Source organism: Periplaneta americana, chromosome 17, assembly GCF_040183065.1.
Source record: "Periplaneta americana isolate PAMFEO1 chromosome 17, P.americana_PAMFEO1_priV1, whole genome shotgun sequence".
Taxonomy (NCBI): Eukaryota; Metazoa; Arthropoda; class Insecta; order Blattodea; family Blattidae; genus Periplaneta; species Periplaneta americana.
Genome location: NC_091133.1, coordinates 74,309,091 through 74,329,746, shown reverse-complemented (window position 1 = coordinate 74,329,746; position 20,656 = coordinate 74,309,091). Strand labels below are relative to the sequence as shown.

At 37.5% G+C, this 20,656-nt stretch overlaps 1 protein-coding gene across 1 annotated transcript in view; it reads right to left on the bottom strand.

Moving 5' to 3' along the window:
- Positions 1-20,656, bottom strand: part of SPARC (secreted protein, acidic, cysteine-rich) — a 70,188-nt gene extending 49,532 nt beyond the window's left edge. The window contains exon 1 of the mRNA XM_069816188.1: positions 20,455-20,656. The gene's annotated coding sequence lies outside the window, so the exon portion shown is untranslated. The remainder of the gene's footprint in view (positions 1-20,454) is intronic.

Here is a 20,656-nt window from a genome sequence, read left to right as displayed (position 1 = left end):
TAATATAGGTTGATTAATTCATAACATATGCTATAAATTTATTTAATCAAATTGAAGATATTAACACGTTTCTAATTTTCTTGTTATATGTTAGTGGGTTACATGTTAGAAGTTCTGGGTGTAATTTAGTTAAAGCATTGTACAACCGAGGGCCAAAATTTATGCTATGCTTTAGACCAGCAGATGTGAGACATTTAGGTTCTACTAATGTTGAATTAATATTTCGTCTTGTGTCATAATTGTGTGTCTGTAATACAAACTTATTACGATTTTTATGATAAAATTTTAACAGCGTATACTTATAAATTTGTTCAATATTAAATACATTAAATTCAGAATAAATTAATTTAGTTGGATAATCGAAACGTTTCTTCAAACAAATTTTAATTATTCGTTTTTGTAGTAAATTTAACGGACTAAGATTAATTTCTTGTACTTCCACCTCAAACAATTATACCATATTGAATGATGGACTGAATAATGGTCAAATAAACATTTCGTAGAACTCTAATAGGTAAGTAGCATCGAAGATTAACGAATTTATAAATTGTTTTACGAAGCCTCTTACAAAGATAAGTAATGTGATGAGGCCATTTTAAATTTTGATCAATAATGATACCCAGATATTTGACATACGTGGCTTCTTTCAAAGGTGGACATTTTTAGCAGGCCCGGTCATAGAGACCCAGAGTCCCTAGGCCAGGGGTCGTCAGCACAGAGCACGCTGAGGCTAGTCTCCTTACCCGCGGAAAACGCAGTGCACTAGGGTGCACTCCGTAGCTACTAGCGGGTATGCTCTCTATCTCTCCCTGTTGCACGACAGTGCACACGGGACAGCACCGCGTACCCTTTGCACATTTCAGCGAGTGCTGACGACCACTGCCCTAGGCAGTTAACAGAGTCGGGGTCCGTTTTTGGTAATTTAGCAAAAAAAAAAAAAAAAAACGAGTTTCACTTCTACTTTTATTTATTTAACGCACTTTGACTTCATACAATAGACAAGCAGACTTAGAAATCAAACAAACAAAAACAAAGACGACATACACAGTGTTGTCCACACCTGTGGAGTAACGGTCAGCGCGTCTGGATGCGAAACCAGGTGGCCCGAGTTCGAATCCCGGCCGGGGCAAGTTACCTGGTTGAGGTTTTTTTCCGCGGTTTTCCCTCAACCCAATACGAGCAAATGCTGGGTAACTTTCGGTGCTGGACCCTGGACTCATTTCACCGGCATTATCACCTTCATTTCATTCAGACGCTAAATAACTTGAGATGTTGATACAGCGTCGTAAAATAACCCAATAAAATAAAAAAAATACACAGTGTTGTCACTTGAATTGTTGAACAATTTTAACAGGTGGTCAATTATTTTCTATTTCGTTCGGAAAAATTTTACAAGATTACAATTACAATTTTTACAAATTTTTTGCAATTTTTACAATTTCGCAATTTTCTACAATTTTTTGGCGAGATGAAAATTCCTTCTTTAATTTTAAATGTTCATCACAACATAAATATTACATACTAATTATTATGCGTTTTGAACGCTTCATAATCTTCCATCTTCCTTATGAGTTGTAAAATCTCTCGGTAGGATTCGTCGTAATCGAAGAAACAGTAACGCCCACATCTTAAAGACATAAAAACCTATCCTTTTAAGTGAGCCACGGTAGTATTTTCGTAAAACACGCATTATACAATACAAATTGAATAAAAATTAGCATTTTACCATGAAACAAAATAATTCAAGTGGAGTATTTTCATCTCGATATTCGCGCTAAACTGAGTACACATTACCGTGGCTCACTGGAGCTATTCCATGCGTACTGTTTCTGTGACATCCTCTATATACGTTGGTAGTGCTGAAAACTTACGTCACAGCGCTCAAGTTTTGTAATAAAGAAATAGGAATCTGTCTGTTTCCTTAAATATTCGTATATTGGGAAGGTATCAATTTGGGGCGGACGGGTGGATGGGATTATAGCTACCACAGGGCTCACATCATGTTTTTAAATGTGCTCTTTCATTTTCTAGGTCAGTGATGTCAAAGCAAGCGCATTTTTCTGACCTTGACGTCGTGCGCGGGCAGTAAGCGCTAAGTATGGAAGGGTTGTATATATGAATAAGCAACCTGTTGGATTAAGAAAACAGTGGTGCACAAACTTCAAACGGATCGTGAAATTTTATGTCGTTATTTTTATATGGCTTCTTTCTGTTTAATATTATCTATATTGTCTGTAAAACAAAAGTACTAACACTGATTTCTTAATATTACACTTGTGTTTTAAATTTTAATAACATAATAGAGAGTTAAGAAGGAATATTCACTTAAATTCCATAGTAGTATAATATTATACTGTATTAATTGGATGAAACACATCATTCATAAAGAAAGTGATATTCCAAAGAAAGAGATTGAGTATGACATGATAAGTTGGAATTTATATTGATGGTATCTTTAGCCTTACAGAAGTAATCAATAAACTAATCAAAACAATATTACAGTACAAAGCAAAGTTACCTAGGTACTGTATCTGTTTTAAGTGTAACTAATATTACATAACAAAACTCTTATCACATTATGCTTTTAAGGTGATATTTGTGAACAACTTCCTATCATCAGAATATTAAATTATTTTCTCGAAATCTGCTGAAGCTATAAAGCTGACATTTTTACAACACATGGGCACGTATCTTTTGTTTATGATGTAACAGTAGTTGCTTTGTTAATTCATTTCCTTACAAACAATTTCCATGCGAATATTTTCAAAATTTTCAATACATTATCTTCAGTAATACGTATATACGGTATATTAGATTTACGAAAACATTATGTAAGGCTACTAAATAAATAGGCCTATACCTGAAAATTTCACTTTTCTATACGAAAAGTTGAGAAAATATTTCTTTTGAATAAAAAAAATCAAACTTGTGAAAAATGAGCATTAAAATTAAAACTTACATTCTTATAATGCACTTATACTTCTCAGACAAATCTAAAAATTAACATGGACACAGTTTTAATAAGTTCTCTTCCCTTAATCTATTGAATCAGTGCTGGCTACCTCTGAATATAGCTCGACCAAGCGGCATATACTACCTCTTTCGTCTGTATCTTTCCTTTCCGCTGTAAAGCGCTCAGGCTCTCCTGAGCTCTAAAGCGCGCGCTTGCTCCTATGGGCATCAATTGACATGTCTGTTCTAGGTTATATGAGAGCTTTAAGTGCTTATAAGCGCTACGTCACTATGTCATTGCATTCCTGTGTTTGTCATTTATCTTTTATAATAAAGTTAGTTTTGTTGACTGTACACGAGGGTTCATTGTTCCTCGAACAGAGACTATCAATATGTTGTAATACACCCGGAGCTGGTTAACGGACAAGTAACAAATTAACAGCTCATGACCATGTTTATATAACGGACAACACACATTGCCTAGAGCGAACGTCGAACTCAGGACTTCGTCTTCCATACAGCATTAGAGTTGTACCACAGTCTAGTATATACAGTCACGAAGGTTGAGTTTATGACGGTACTAGAAACAATAAACTGTTAGGTACTATTTCGCATTATCTGTAATGAAGCGATAGTAGCGATCCTAGTGCTTAGCAACTACAGGGGCATCATTTTATTTTTACTTCAATTTTTATTGTGCCTGAGTTTTTGAATGTACTTCACTCCCACCCCTTCTACTAGTAAACTTCCAACCGTTCACGACACAGAGCCGAGGGCGCGTATGCAGTACTGAGTTATTGAGTACAGTACGTTCCAGAAATATTTTCGCGTTTTCCAGTGACGAAAGAGCTTTCAATATTGAATCATATTTTCGCACAGGTACTGTCGTCCGTTTGCCTACGTCGCATCCCGGTTTCCCCCACCTGCTTCTGTTCGCCCCTCTGTAAAGTCTAGTAGCTGGGCTGTCTTAGCTCTTTTCTGAAAACATTAATTTCTATTAGGAATTGGACGTCTACGTAATATTATACAACTGTTTAAAATAACTTAAATAAAAGGACCTCGTTAAATAATTAACTGTCATGTGACCCCCCCCCTTTCTAAGACCCTGCGACAAAACCACTTGAACGGACAGTAGATAGCATTTCTGAGTAATTTTATCTTTTCGGATCTGGCAGAAGTGAAGATTGAATTTACAGTACGTAAGGTAAGGTAAGGTAAGGTAAGGTAAAGTGTTAGTTGGGAGGTCAGATGGGAAAAGACCTTTGGGGAGGCCGAGACGCAGATGGGAAGATAATATTAAAATGGATTTGGGGGAGGTGGGATATGATGATAGGGACTGGATTAATCTTGCTCAGGATAGGGACCAATGGCGGGCTTATGTGAGGGCGGCAATGAACTTTCGGGTTCCTTAAAAGCCAGTAAGTAAGTAAGGTACTCTTTTATAAAGTAGGTACAGAATTATTTCAACATGAGTTACTCGTACGAAGGACGAAATTCGTAATTGGAATTAGGTACAATAGTCTATAGTGCGATAATATGCACAAAAGAACTGAAGCCTGTATCGAAATGAACGGCCACCATTTTCAAAAATGTGTTTAAATATCCATATTATGATTATTTTTCAATTTAACTTCACTCTCTATATTGTACGCTAATGTGCTGTAACAGTACAATATACACTGCATAATTAATACGTCCGAATGGATAGCTCAATTCGTCAGTAAAAACACTCATTGTTAATAATGTACTGTATTTTGATTAAACAAAAATCTAATGAAAATTATCGAACTCAAAATTGCAATATTTCCTAGTTTACATAAATAGATGAACTACTTTTCTTCCCTCCTATACCTAGTAAAGTGATTTGTATATTACGCCAGTATCATCGAACTCCAGTCGTGGAAGGGGTAGCAAACTGTGTTTCCTGTTTCAATCGTTAATAGAAAGGTATAGCCAGGTTAATATTAAAAATGTTGGTAAAAATAAAACGATATCCCTGTATATATGAATGCATATTTACTATATATTGAGCTTCGTGGCTGTATATACTTGACTGTGGTTGTACCTTCACACGTTCGAACACTACAATCGGCAGCGGTCGATCGTTTCTGTTATGGCTAGGGTGTGTGGTGAAAGTTCCATCAAGCGTTTTATGAACCAATGACTCGTGCTTTTTAGAACATGCAATACGTTTTAAGTAACCATGTTGGGCATCGTCAAGGCCGTTCCACAAGAGGTGCGACCACACCGCACCGCTCCCTAATTGCTGTTACCTTTGCTTTTTATAAACGAACAAAATAGGTGAGTCGCTTTTAAGGAACTCGGAGGTTCATTGCCGCCCTCACATAAGCCCGCCATCGGTCCCTATCCTGTGCAATATTAATCCAGTCTCTATCATCATATCCCACCTCCCTCAAATCCATTTTAATATTATCTTCCCATCTACGTCTCAGCCTCCCCAAAGGTCTTTTTTCCTCCAGCCTCCCAACTAATACTCTATATATGCATTTCTGGATTCGCTCATACGTGCTACATGCCCTGCCCATTTCGAACGTCTGGATTTAATGTTCCTAATTATGTCAGGTGAAGAATACAATGTGTGCAGTTCTGCGTTACGTAACTTTCTCCATTCTCCTGTAACTTCAACCATCTTAGCCCCAAATATTTTCCTGAGAACCTTATTCTCAAACACCCTTAATCTCTGTTCCTCTCTCAAAGTGAGAGTTCAAGCTTCATAACCATACAGAACAACCGGTAATATAACTATTTTATAAATTCTAACTTCCAGATTTTTTGACAGCAGACTAGATGACAAAAGCTTCTCAACCGAATAATAACAGGTATTTCCCATATTTATTCTGCGTTTAATTTCCTCCCGAGTATCATTTATATTTGTTACTGTTGCTCCAAGATATTTGAATTTTTCTACCTCTTCGAAGGATAAATCTCCAATTTTTATATTTCCATTTCTTACAATATTCTGGTCACGAGACATAATCACATACTTTGTCTTTTCGGGATTTACTTCCAAACCTATCGCTTTACTTGCTTCAAGTAAAATTTCCGTGTTTTCCCTAATCGTTTATGGATTTTCTCCTAACTTACTCGCGTCATCCGCATAGACAAAAAGCTGATGTAACCCATTCAATTCTAAACCCCTTCTGTTATCCTGAATTTTCCTAATGGCATATTCTAGAGCAAAGTTAAGCAGTAAAGGTGATGGTGCATCTCCTTGCTTTAGCCCGCAGTGAATTGGAAAAGCATCAGACAAAAATTGGCCTATACTAACTCTGTTGTACGTTTCACGGAGACACATTTTAATTAATCGAACTAGTTTCTTGGGAATACCAAATTCAATAAGAATGTTATATAAATATTATCTCTTAATAGAGTCATATGTATTTTTGAAATCTATGAATAACTGGTGTACTGTACCCTTATACTCCCATTTTTTATCCAATATCTGTCGAATACAAAAAATCTGATCAATAGTCTTGAGTTTTCATTACTTAATATAAGATAAAGGTGTTCCCTTTAGGATCATAAAGATTGATAGAGAGCATGGAAGTAGAATTTCACGCTTTCGTGGCCTCGGCACTAAATTGAGGTGGTGTGGTCGGAAACACGTTCTGATCGCAGTGTCAGGATTCTTCTTACTCTTACATGCATCCATACAGCCTAAGTGCAAGCATAAAGGAAGCTGATTAAGTCAATCTTATGTCTTTTTGCCGCCAAGTCTTGTATCTCATAAACGTTAACGAAGAACCTATTCGCAATATGTTAATGAGCGATGAAGCACACTTCCTTCTGTCTGATATGCTAATAAACAAAATTTCCGGTACGGGGCAGCAACCAACGCTCATGAAATGCATCAGGAACCACTGCATACCACAGAGCCAAGTCACTGTATGGTGTGTAACAGCGTCCTTTGCAATCATCGGCCCTTATTACTTTGAGGCAGTAGCGGCTGGTGGTCAAAATAATGAGTGTGCTACAATCTCTATATCGGCCTACTGTATACACTTATATGTATTTATCTTAATTTTAGACTCGCCTAATGACGAAATATGCAGTCCATACGACGTTCCTTCCTACTGCAGAACTTGTCAATTACTCTGGTGTTAAACGTTAAACCCCTCCCTCTTGGACATTATACTCTTTTCTATTGACAGTATTGCAAGAGCAGTGAGGCGATCCTGGGACATAGTGTTCCTTACAAACGTTTTTATGCGTTTCAAGCAAGAAAAACATCTTTCTGGCTCAGCAGTGGTCATTAGTTTTGTAACCAAAATATTTAACAACTTCGTTACTTCACAGAATGGATCCTGTGAATTATTGGAGGGTATGTATTGTAACAATTGAACAGCTCCATCTATATTTCGGAAGTCTAGTCTTCCGAATAGAACTCAAAGTTGTGTCTTTAACATTCTTTTGTTCAATACAGTATAGCTGTTGACAGAAACTTCAAGTTCGCATTCAGGAAAATTATGCGGAAAATTGTCAAAAAATTCGGTGTTTAACAATTTTGTTGCGTCTAGGCAGCTTAAAGACTGGAAACTATTAGTAGTTTCCTGAATTATACGGTCACATACTTCCTTGGCTTCAATTTTCTGGGATCCCATTATCCGTCGCTTGCTGACTGATTCAGGGGGAACCTAAAAAAACTGGTAAGATGGCAGCAGCAGTCGGACACTTGAATTACCAAATACATTATACATAGTTCCGAGTTCTTCCACAAACAAGCATTCTTTCGTTACGCTTTACTTTTGCAATCTCCAAGCTTTGTTGTGCTGAAGCTGACTACAGCACTTCCCCGCGTAAAAATAGCCAATCAGAGCAGTGATTTCAGCTTCGGACATGCGCATTAATTGTCTACATTCTCATGTAGATTCTGAGTAGCACAACGAACCCCCTGAGGCACCAAAGATCGAAGAGCAAAGACTAAACACTCTATAACGCATCACGAACATAACCACGGGAAATTGTCAAATGACATTAAATACTATGGTATTGCAAATACATTATTTGAGCAAAAATTATCATTGTGCTGTAGCACTGTAGCACATAAGGACGGGCCGCCCCTGCTTAGAGGGCGATAGTGGGAGTTCTGTTGTCGTCATTGGGAAGATTATTTATTTTAATTCTCGTTTGGTTTGTTTATTTGATGGTTCCAAACTTTTCTTCTTTCTCCCTGAAACTTTAATGTTACATTTTTTTTTCTTCTCTTGTAGGAGAACCAGAAGGCTTGCACTGCAACCTGAAGCTTATTGTGCTTACCACTCCTATTCTGTGAAAGATTGGGTACCCGAACGGCCGCGCTCTTGTACACTCTTAGAAAAAAGTTTTGTCGCACAGATCAGAAAGGAGGCAGTGCGCATGATCAGAGGACGAGCGACCTGGCTCACAAGAGAGGGACTAGTTGAGGTAATAAAATTAGTTTTGTTTTATTGTATGTCTGATCATCAGGCTTCGAGACTTTGGACCCAATACAATAAGTTTACTGTGCATGCACTATAGGTTGTTGACTCGCTGCAGGTAGATAGAGATGTGTTGAGGTAACAACGTTGCTATTTAGAGTAGAGTACGGTAGTATGGGGAAACACACATATGTACATTCTGAAAGTAAATATACATTACACAATGATAATGTCAAAAGAATATGAAAAGCATTTATTCTCCTGTCTTTTATAAGCATTTGTGTTTAATTATACACAGTGTTAATGGTGGAAATAAGCATGTATCAATTTTAATTTTTTTCATTTATCCTATTGGTCGTCTTTAGGAAGTGCAGTTACAGTACCGAATTGCAATGTACCTACTACAAGATACATTCTCAGTGTCTCAAACGTAAATCTTTTTTTCGGTTATCTACCAAAGTTTGTACTGTAGAAAGCTGCTCTCTACACCGCATGACGTGATAGGAGCAAAACGAAAAAACCTAACATCATTGCAGTCTCTAAGAGGCAGTCCTTTATTCTCGGGTGACTCTATGTCCACTAATTTGCTGTTTATGTTACACAATGTTCCATATCCGTTATTTTTACATAAACTTGATTTCAACTTCTATTTTACACGTTCAGCAACCGGAGTACTTGATGTCTCATTAATTCTCTACATCATTTTCTAAATTAATTTGAGGCTTCCGGCATCTCTTGCTCTGACTTTTCTAACCGTGTAATAGTTTCAGACACAGTTTGAAAATAGGTTTGTATGAAAACCAAATTATTCGTCATAACTTCAAATCCAGAGCGTTTTCCTTTGCGTATTTGTTGGCATTCATTCCACAGGACCCCTACCCACTGCGCTTTACCACTATACTCAGTTCGCCGTTATGCGGATTTCACACTGAACTGCTCTATTGGGTCCGAAGTCTCGAAGCCTGCTGATCATGCACACTGCCTCCTTTCTGGGACTTACAAAGTATCTGTGCGGCAAAACTTTTTTCTCAGACTTACAAAGTACAGCACGCTGCACCATGAACTTAACCCAAGCTATTGTATGGAGGATTATTATTATTATTATTATTATTATTATTATTATTATTATTATATGTGAATTAATGATGGCGAAATGAGACCGAGGTCCAATGCCGAAAGTTACCCAGCAATTCAGTTTCATTTCGTTGAGGAAAAACCTCGGAAAAACCCAAACCAGGTAACTTGTCTCAACCAGGATTTGAACCCGGACCCGCTCGTTTCACAGTCAAACGTGCTAACTATTACTCCACAGCGGTGAACTAATGTTACGTTACTGTTCTTATATATTTTCTTTCTTTAATTCTTGTCATATTATGTGTTTTTCACAGACTGTAGTTAAACGACTTTTTGTTAAATTATAGGCCTATTGTACAACAGTAGACCTATCTGTTCTTGTATAGTTCCTACATATGAGTTTTTACTCGTTGGGGCATACTCAATAAATTAAAAAAAAAAAAGCGACATGTCCAAATGATTGAAGAATTTTGTCTCCGTCAAACTGTGGAGAAACCTGAAATCAATCCAGATAAGTGACCCCAACAGAATGGGGCGACTAGTCACACGGCTAGACAATCAATTTATTCATTTAAACGTTTGTGTCCAGACCACATTATCTCTAGAAAAAAATAGACATGACGATATTCCATGGCCTCCAAAGCATTCGATTTCTTCTTTCTTGTGGGGATAATGAAGATTAAGGTTTTCAGTGATCCGCCCCCATTAAACATTGAAGAACTCAAAAAAAAAGAGTTCGCAATGAAGTTTTTGAAATTCGTGTAGACATGTTGCGTTATGTAATGTCAAATAGAATCTAGGCTTGAAAAATGTGTGCAGAGAAATGGAGATCACCTTTCATGACGTAGTACTCAGATTATAATGTGTTGTAAGGTACAGTTAAATGGTAGGCTATACATACTTTAAATTAAAGGCCCGTTCCCATTTAATGGAATAATGCTGAAACTTATCAGAAAGAGAAAAATAAATTGACTGGGTCATTGGCTTAAGGCCGGTTCACAATAAACCGGAAACGACAACGAGAACGAAAATAATATTAAAATAATGTATTTAAATGTGAGCATTCACAATAGTTACAGTAATTGTGAATGCTCACATTTAAAAACATGTATCTTAACAACATTTCCGTTCTCGTTCTCATTTCAGTTCCCGGTTTATAGTGAACCAGCCTTAAGATGAAACTGTGTACTGAAAGATGCACTGGAAAGAATGGTAAACTGGAGAAAAGTTCGGGGCAGAAGAAATATCAGATGACAGAAAAAATTAAGATTTACGGATGTATATTTAAACTAAAAAGATGGCGGAAAATAGGAAAGATTGGAGAATGCTGGTTTTGCAGTGAAAGATCTTCCTTTGAGCAGAAAGCTGTGAATGAAAAAACTTTACAAACAAATAATCGAAATCGTTTCTCGTATTTTTTTTTTATATTAAACGATATAGCCCTTCTGTGTTTATCGTTTCAAACACAGGCTCAATGATTTGTCATTGAAATTATTACACTTCACATGCATAATTTCCAGATAAATAGAATCGCTGATTCTTATCAGTGTGTAATTTAAGACACTATCAACTATGGTACTGGGCTATTTAGCGTGAATGGAATTGGTGACAGCGAGATGGTATTTGTCGAAGTGATGCCGAGGACTCGCCATATGATTACCTGACATTCGCCTTACAGTTGGTGAAAATTCTGAAAAAGCTCAACCATGTAATCCGTTCGAGCGGGAGGGAAAAGAACTTGTGGCCGAGCGGAGCTCTGGATCAGCAGGCAAACGCGTCTACCGTCTGAACTATCGGTTGCTAATCCCTGACACTAAATAACTTATGAAGAAAATCCGCTCTACAGTTTAGGAGAAATCGCTGTATGGATAGACTGCTCGTAAGAAACCATTTTTCCAGTATCAGGGACACTGAAAACGTGTAATTCTGTACAAATCACGAAATTTATTTCCTCGCAGCATTACAAAAGGTAGGCTACTTTCTATTTACACTTTGAGAAAGTACAGGGACATCATTTTATTTTTACTTCAATTTTTATTGTACCTGAGTTTTTGAATGTACTTCACTCCCACCCCTTCTACTAATGAAGTTCCAACTGTTCTCCTCACAGAACCAAGGCCGCATATAGTAAGCAGTACTGAGTTAGTGAGTATAGTACGCTCCAGAAAAATGTTCGCGTTTTCCAGTGACGAAAGAGCTTTCAATATTGAATCATACTTTCGCGCAGGTACTGTCTTCCGTTTGCCTACGTTCCATCCCGATTTCCCTCACCTGCTTCTGCTCGCCCCTCTGTAAAGACTAGTAATATTATACAATTATTACGTACGTAATATTATACAACTATTTAAAATAACTTAAATAAAAGGGCCTCGTTAAGTAATTAACTGTCACGTGATTTCCTCCCTTTCTACGATCCTGCGACATAACCACTTGGACGGACAGTAGTTAGCATGTTTGAGCAATTTTATCTGTGCGGGTCGGGAAGAAGTGAAGATTGAATTTACAGTACGTAAGATGCTCTTTTATAGAGTAGGTACAGAATTATTTCAACATGAGTTACTAGTACGAAGGACGAAACTTGTAATTGGAATTAGATGCAATAGTCTATAGTGCGATAATATGCACAAAAGAACTGAAGCCTGTATCGAAATGAACGGTCACCATTTTAAAAAATTTGTTTAAATATCCATATTATGATTATTTTTCAATTTAACTTCATTCCTATATATTGTACGCTAATATGCTGCAGACAGTATAATATACACCGCATAATGGAACGTTCGCATGGATAACTCGGTTCATGAGTAAAAACACTTATTGTTAATATTGTACTGTGTTTCGATTAAACAACCTAATAAAAATTATCAAACTCAAAATCACGATATTTCCTAGTTTACGTAAATGGATGAACTACTTTTCTTCCCTCCTATACCTAGTATAGTGATTTGTTTGTATTTTACGCCAGTATCATCGAATTCCAGTCGTGGAAGGGGATAGCAAACGGTGTTTCCGGTTCTCAACCGTCAATCCAAAGGTATAGCCAGGTTAATATTAAAAATGTTAGTAAAAATAAAATGATGTTCCTGTACTCACACTTTGAAAAAGTACAAAAGCGATTGAATTAAGAAATGTTGAAAATTTAGAATCCTTCTAATAAGTCCTGCGCGAGAGCTATTGTGACGCTAAAGTCTTCATATTTTATTAAATTACTACAGGAAAATGAATTAACTGTGTTGTGTGGTTCTATAGCTAGAGAAGTTTACTTTCTTCTGCACGCGCCGGAGCATATGATGTCATCAAGACCGAACGCACGCAAACACCTGGATCACTAGCTGCATTGTTGTGGGTTCCTCGGTTCATATCCAAGCTCCGTGATGGTATTCAGATCGTCTACACCGCAAACACGCATCGTGCAAACGGCGACCGGAACACGGAGTCCCTCCTAGAAGTGTCAGTGACTGCGTACAGAAAACCAGATGTTCGAGCGCTGTGTGTGCTGTGTAAGCAGAAGAAAATGACGTAACGCCTGCATATATACAGAATGATTCAAAAGGTTCGGTCATACTACTTCCAGTGTATGCACAGTAAAGTGGCCAGATGTTCCAGAAATGAAGCTTTTGTCTTCAGCTGATTTTGTCCCAGATTTGTTATAAGCCAATACAGAAGTTGATATGAGGTTTCAATGTTATGTTAATTATACCCACTGTTTTACTGTACCTATTTACAAATTTTATGAGAAATATCTCATTCAAAAAACATTAGAATTTATCAGAAATATATAAAATTATTTATCCCGATTAACTTCCTTTTTCTGAAAATATTATTTACAATAGGATTTTTAGTTTTTTTATTTAACAACGCTTTATCAACTATTGAATCATTTAGCGTTGAGGGGATTGGTGATAGCGAGATGGTATTTGGCGAGATGAGGCCGAGGATTCGCCATAGATTATCTGACATCCACCTAACGATTAAGAAAAACCTCGGAAAAAATCCAATCACAAAATAAATCCAAGCGGGAATCGAACACACGCTCGAGCACAACTCCGGATCGGCAAGCAAGTACCTCAGTCGACTGAGCTACACTGGTGGCTTAAAACAGGATATTTCACACAAAATATCATACACAAGCTTCGGTCCTGGGCACAGGAACGCATGAAGTTCAGAATGCACGGACGATAGTTTTGTGTTGGTCGAGTGGATTGGGAGATGGAGCGCGTCGTTACTTCGTGTCTCAACATGTAAACAATCCGTCACAGTACGGTACAAAATATATTTCACCCTACCATTAAAGTATTAACGTGAGTTGTAATCTTCAATCAGGTGTCCTTACGCCGAAACCTGTTACATGTACCGCAGCCAACGGTAATGCAAATTACGGACCCACCTGTGCTGTTGCAGTCACTCCACACGCGTCATGACGTCATTTACACTCCGTGTATTCTAAACCTCATCCTGGTTACTCTGTGTCCCTAGGCCGAAGCCTGGTCATAACTGTTTTTTCCGCACTTATTTCCATATTGATATTATTTTTCACCAACAATTTTTAAATTGTGTACTGAATACTGAAAATTATCTTCAATAAAGGCTACAAGAGCTAGTTCATCTTCAAAGAATAAAGCCTCAATCTCAAAGTTTCGATTGATTTTATTTTATTTTTTAAATAATGTTGATTTTATTTCGTTAGTTGTGTGCAAATGCCATGCGGCCAGTGTGTGACAGCTGTCTACACCTTTCTGTCGATCCCATAGTATGACATATGTCTCAGTTCCAGTGGGGAATGCAGTATAACCCCGATCATCCGGCATCCTATTAACCGATCGGAAGATTATCCGACTGCTTTTCTCTCGCTCTTTCTTTGCTGCAGAAAAATGTACTATACTTTATATTATTAGCTATTTTTCTAGAGTGTATTATTAAAAGCCTTTATCCTTACACATTAAGAACAGTTACCTGAAGGTGTTTTTCCCAACTTGTAAAATAGTCCCCAAGTTACTTGCTTTCAAAGAAATGGTCCCACTTCCGCACAACTTATAGCAAACCCGTTCTGCATTCAGTCCTTGCCCTACTGTTCGAGTGCCCGTACTTTATATCTTCTATGTAAAATATCTTCCACGGGTGTCAAAAGTATTCTGCTAAATGTCGAAATAAAAATTAAAAAAATTGAGAGCTTTGGGAAAAGAGAAATCGTGGTTCATTTCGCATCAGAATACGAAATTGGCGTTAATTCTGTGCGCGATTTAATGAAAAACAAGGATAAAGCGTGTAAAGTATGTAAATTTACAACAGGAGACCTCTACAATTCCAACGTTTCCGCGAAAAAAACATCACAAGAAATTTCCTTGGCCCTTATAAACCCATCGTTAACAAATTAATAAACTTCTGGTCCACTATCTAGCATGTCAAAGACAACATTACGGAGGAAATTACAAAACTGTAGTATGTACTTAATTCATGAAAATATGTTATGGGATTATCCGATTTTTTCGATTAACCGTCCGGTCCACCCCCTTCATTACCACGGATAACAGAGGTTCTACTGTATGTTGAAAAATAGCTCAACAGTTGTTGTATCTGTTCCAACAATTTTTTCAGTGAAATTGTTTTCTTTCTGTAAACGGCCCCAGGAAAACTTTTTTTACGGCTCTCGTAATTGCATTCAAGTGGCCAAAATTTGTACCAACATTTGTTTTGTCATTATTAACATGGTGGAAGAAAAAAAAAACTTTTTTATCTGCTCCATGAGAATGTTTGCTTGTCAGCGCATTCTTAATTATTGCAGTAGATGAAATGAGGGAAATGTGGAGTGTGTTCACGGAATGATCGAGGAAAATGAGAATATCCCGAGACAAATCCTCTAATGTCAGATTTGTTCACCACAAACTCCAACACGACCTGGATGGAAGAATAGCACGCTAGCATTAGAGCCAGAGGTGCGGCAAAAACCAGCCTTTAATTCCTTCCCTCTGTGTTTCACTAATGCACGCGTTTCCAACGGAAAACTTCGGTCAGAAAATTCTTTCTGAAGTTAGGCTTCAGGAAAAAAACCTACGCCTTTCTACTCGTACACTGTCGTATTTTTATAATACTATTATGCTCTTGCGTTACCTTCCCTTGTTGACTCACTACAAACACGGTGTCCCTTACTCAAACAACACCCACTTCTCCATGCTGGCTTGGTAAAACCCTGCACGAGAGCGGCCATAAGAATCCCATCGCTCTCTAATTCTCTGTTGTGCGGTATCTGTACGTTGTAGCTGCTGCGTGATGTATTGTATGTAGCTAATGACTAATGATTATTACTATTATTAGGTTTTCGGTACATTATGTCATTCTACTCCATTTGACACTGAATCACACGTACGCAATGAAAAACAAGAATAATTCGTTAGAAGTGTTTTGACAAAATCTTACTGTGACAATTTGACCTAAGAAATGCAAATAATGTAATTATTTTAATCAAGTCGTCATATTTCATGCACATAATAGCTGCACAGCTCTTGAATGAAGTGGTTCATAGATTCAGAATAATAAATCATCGAGCAATATTTATGAGAAAAGTCGGTATTCGGTCGGAGAAACACAGACGAAGATGAATTAAACATGTTACAATCATTTTTTTTCGGTTATAAGGAATGCTCAAGTAACAAGAAATAAGTGAGCCGATCAGCTTGCGAAGAATGATGCATCTTTAAGAAAACCATTAGGGTCTACTCAAAATGTCCCATTTCTTACGTGAAGAAAGTACAGGGTGATCCGTTTGGATATGGATAAAATAAAAACACCGTAAAACATTTACCACTGAACTTTAAGGGTACTATTCATAGACATTTCGCTAGCCAGCGCTACGAGCGTGCTAAACCAGCCCCGGCTATCGACTGGTTACCTGTATGGAATTCATATCATATCATATATCGCTAACAGTGGTATATGAATACGAAAAACGTTAGTTCGCTGATCATCCACCGGAAGCCCGCGCTAAGAATGTCTATGAATACGGCCCTATTTGTTGAAACTTTGTGCATACAACATTGAAAGATGGGAGATTTTTCAGAGCTCAACATGACTCCCATTTCGCACCCTGCACAACTCATAACGGTGATGCAATTCAGCCCATGTCCGTTGTAACATAAGAGGGGTGATTTGTTGAAAAGCTTGAGTAATTTTTACTCAGATTATCAATGTTCCTGGGTTTCTGTGAATAGACAATGTCTTTAACAAAACCCTACACGAAGAAGTCAGGAGGGGTTAGATCTGAGGAATTTGGGGACCAAGCCAAGAGATAGCTGCTTCTCGTACTGGGTTTCGCCTGCGACCTCCTACATGTTTTTTTTTAACACAGAACCTGTTTCTACAAATGTCCGATACCACAACATTATGGAATCATATTTAGGTACATTACGCACACCATACTCACGTCTAAATTCCCTTTGAACTCTTTTAACACTCTCAAATTTAGCGTACCAAAGAACACATTGTGCCCACTGTTGATTTGTAGTAGCCATTTTAATCATCTACGATTTTCATTTGTCCTTTCAGATTATGCATTGTTGAATGGAAACTCCCATCTTTTAATCATAATATAACCAGCAAGAAATTTGTCCTACTATTATAGGTATAATAGTATAATAATAAATTCATATTATCCATACCCAAACGGATCAGACTGTACTTAGTATGGAGTTGTTCACAGCTTGCAATACGATGGATTAACATCGTTAATGATTAAGTCACAAGAAATATATTATTTTGACATGTAACGTCAATATTCGACCTACATTAATAGTTCCTAGAAAAAAATGAAATGACTTTGTGGAACGGATGTTCGACCTCTGTTGTCATGAAAATGCTTACGTCATATCCGATAAACTGAACAATATGAACGAGTCCATTTCTATACACAAGAGAAGAGGGAAAGTCAGCATAAGCATGTTCGTACTTAACCTTCTTGGGAACAGTTTATTATAATTAGGCTCCGTATTTGAGCTATCTGTAAACTAGAATGAAGTTGCCCGATTCTAAGTATATGTGACGTCACAGCGCAGGTACAGGTATACAAAATAGTTACGCATCCTCTGCCCTCTTCCTCTAGAAAGTCAAAATCGGGACGCAGTCATAGTGAGTAGTCTTATAGATCACTGCTCTTACTAGTCGTATTATTTAAATAACTACATCTTTGTGGCTGATTGAAGGTTCATTGCAAAGGTAAAATGCCTTAGGTAAGACGCTCAAGAGTGTAATATTGCAGGGCATAACTGACGATATTTGAACTAATATTTTCACTGTCAATATAGACAACATTACATATAAATTGTGTAAAATAAACGTAAAAGTGACAAAAACAGTGCACTGAAAGACACTGCAATACCAAAAGGCACAGAAACTGTGTTGAACGTAATCCAAAAGAACTACATAGTAGCCTACCATCAAAATCTGAAAATTATGAAGATATTAACTCGACGCTTAGTATGGATTTGTGTAGCCTATCATGACGTTTTTCAATTTTTTTTTATTTTTAAGTTGGTTATTTAACGACGCTGTATCACCTATTAGGTTATTTAGCGTCAATAAGATTGGCGATAGCGAGAAGGTACTTGGCGAGATGAGGCCGAGGATTCGCCATAGATTACCTGGCATTCACCTTAGGGTTGGGGAAAACCTCGGAAAAAACCCAACCAGGATGTTCAGCCCAAGCGGGGATCGAACTCGTGCCCAAGCGCAACTTCAAACCAGCAGACAAGCGCCTTAATCGACTGAGCCACGTCGGTGGCTACCATGATGTTCAGTGCCAACATCCCAATTAATAAATTAAATAATCTACATTTTTAGAGAATTTTTAGGGAAGTACCTACAAGCCAGAGGCGTAGCTCTGTCGGCTAAGGCGCTTACCTGCCGATCCGGAGTTGCGTTCGGGCGCGGGTTCGTTTCCCGCTTGGGCTGATTACCTGGTTAGGTTTTTTCCGAGTTTTTTCCCAACAGTAAGGCAAATGTCAGGTAAACTATGGCGAATCCTCGGTCTCATCTCGCCAAACACCATCTCGCTATCACCAATCCCATCGACGCTAAATAACCTCGTTTGACACAGCGTCGTTAAATAACGAAGTAAAAAAAAAAAGAACCTACATCGAAAGTTAGTGGGTTTTCAGTGATGAACAAACATGCAATACCCTAATGAAACACGAAAAAATATCAGACAATAGGAATATCTTGTACTGCTATACAACATTCACCAATAATGCCTTGTGTTACTGAAAGAATTTATTGCAATATAAAATCATTTCAAGTGACATCCGCATATGTTCAAGTTCTGTAACTTACGAATGCACGCTATCATTCACTGCAAGAGTTGACTGTACTCCGCGAACACGCAGCGACGACTTTTTTGTTCATATACCGTACTTATCCATTGCATTACCTGTGTTAGGCGTACTGTATAGGCCTACCAATGTGTCTGTAACTTCAGTCTTTAAGTAGTTGGAATACGAAGCCTAATATAATCCATTTGGAGGTGGAAATATATTTTTAAAATAATGTTATTCAGTTGTGCTTTAACATGGAAGCGATACAGACTCATGCACAATAGGCCTACTTGCGTTAACTATAGAAAGTTATATACAGATGGATAAATAAAATTTAGTGGACATTCTCATGTACTCATAACTTACACAGTATACCAGTTAGTCTACACCTGTGGAGTAACGGTTAGCGCGTCTGACCGCGAAACCAGATGGTCCGGGTTTTGCATACAAATCTAGATTATAAAGATAACAGTTCGAATCCCGGTTGGGGCAAGTTACATAGCTGAGGTTTTTTCCGGAGTTTTCCCTCAATCCAATATGAGCAAATGCTGGGTAACTATCGGTGCTGGACCCCGGACTCATTTTAACGGCATTATCACCTCCATTACGTTCAGACGTTAAAGAACCTGAGATGTTGACGATGTAAAATAATCCGGTAAAAAAGTATAATAATAATAATAATAATAATAATAATAATAATAATAATAATAATAATTATTATAATAATAATAATAATAATAATAATAATAATAATAATAATAATAATAATAATAATTGTGTGTAGGTAAAAACAGAGCTTTAATACAACCATTTTATTATTATTATTATTATTATTATTATTATTATTATTATTATTATTATTATTATTATTATTATTCATTGCAAAATTGACTAATATTCATATCTTACTTCATTCTGTTCATTAGACACACTAAAATCTTGCAGTAGACATTACACGCAAACGTAATGATTTCCTCATATCCCCTGTCACTATTTTCCTACAGTGTATAAACAATTGAAATGTAAATTTTTGACTCTGACTTGTTTTAAAGTTAAATGCCTAAGCAAAGTAGCAGTTAGCATAATATAATTTACGTTAATAAACAAATTTTTGAAGTAGAGAGATTCTTATCTGTGAAAGCTACTATTTTTTCGCTATGTATTCATTCTGGAAAGACATGAAAAGGGGAACCTACCACTCCTAAACGTATGTTTCTACAAAACCAAATCATTTCGCAGAAAAACTTAACCATTTCACCGAAGTGAAATATACACCTGAAATCTCTTGAAGGGGAATCTCCTCCCCGGCCACGCCTTGCATTCATTGCTGTGCCACAAAGTTAAACAAAACGAACGTTTTGCTTACAAATCTAGACTCTATAAAGGTAAAAGTTTAAGGTAATGTTGGCGTTATTTTCGTCTTCCTCTCACTGGATACAATTTGTGTTTGGAAACTCTTACGCGTTAGATATACGTCTCTTTCAAAGAAAAAATCAGCTATATTAGTAGGCCAACCTATCTAAATATCTATACACTTCGTTGCAACAGACATCTTAAACGAAGTTCCCAAATATTAAGTAACACGCATGCAAAGCCGTCCTTGATAGCTTCATGTCCAATACATGAGTGGAGCAATTTGTATACAATATACAAAAAACAAATAGAACACGCAAACCCCAAACGGGGCAGCTTCTGTATGTGGAGTTACGTACGTCAGCTCGCCACGAAGTGGTGCCCGCACCACCTGCCTGCTGCCTCGGTTCCAGGAGTCTCGCCAAATCGCTCCAACCGCCGACCACGAGCTTGCAGCACCACGACCAGCGATCTTGTGGTGATGAGCCGCCTGGAGTTGCTCCCGCCCGCTGCTATCTGCTGGCCCCCTCCTCCAGCGCGGTTACAGAGCTCGAGCGAGGC